The 635-nt window shown below is 52.8% G+C and overlaps 1 non-coding gene across 1 annotated transcript; it reads left to right on the plus strand.

Annotated features, from left to right (window-relative positions):
• Positions 1-255: 255 nt before the first annotated feature.
• Positions 256-328, plus strand: TRNAC-ACA. The gene has a single exon. It is a non-coding gene; the product is annotated as a tRNA-Cys (tRNA).
• The last annotated feature ends 307 nt before the right edge of the window (positions 329-635 follow it).

Raw genomic sequence — 635 nt, forward strand, 5'->3', positions numbered from 1 at the left:
GAATCATTTCTTCACCTCTGCTTGCTGAACTCCCCAGAGCAGAGCAGGGGGACCTGCCCTGACTGGAGAGTAAACAGCACTGCTGGGCACGGGGTGGGCAGAGAGGGGGGCGAGGACAGCTGGGTAAGCAGAGCCTGTCCAGTCACATGCACGGCCCCCTCCATGCAGGCCCAGCAGCCCTCATGGTGGGTGGGGCGGGGCGAGCCTTGGAGAAATAAGTTGCGTCTCCTACCAGGCCAGTCTCTTCAAATGACTTTCCTGGTGGCTCAGACGGTAAAGCGTCTGCCTACAATGCGGGAGACCCAGGTTCGATCCCTGGGTCAGGAAGAGCCCCTGGAGAAGGCAATGGCATCCCACTCCAGTACTCTTGCCTGGAAAATCCCATGGATGGAGGATCCTGGTAGGCTACAGTTCATGGGGTCGCATGAGTGACTTCACTTCACTTTTACTCAGATCAATTCATTTCTCTCTCCACTCATATAGAACTCAGTTACTGCAGCAGGTTTGTGAACAAAATAAGCCCAACAAACAGTTGCTTGAAACAATCACAATTCATGTTTCTGTCGAAAGGTTTCTAAGCTTGGGAAGTTGCTCTCATTCATTATCTGATTTCAGCCCTCCGTAGGATGCTATTC

The sequence above is a fragment of the Oryx dammah genome, unplaced genomic scaffold (genome assembly GCF_014754425.2).
Source record: "Oryx dammah isolate SB20612 unplaced genomic scaffold, SCBI_Odam_1.1 HiC_scaffold_9, whole genome shotgun sequence".
Lineage (NCBI taxonomy): Eukaryota > Metazoa > Chordata > Mammalia > Artiodactyla > Bovidae > Oryx > Oryx dammah.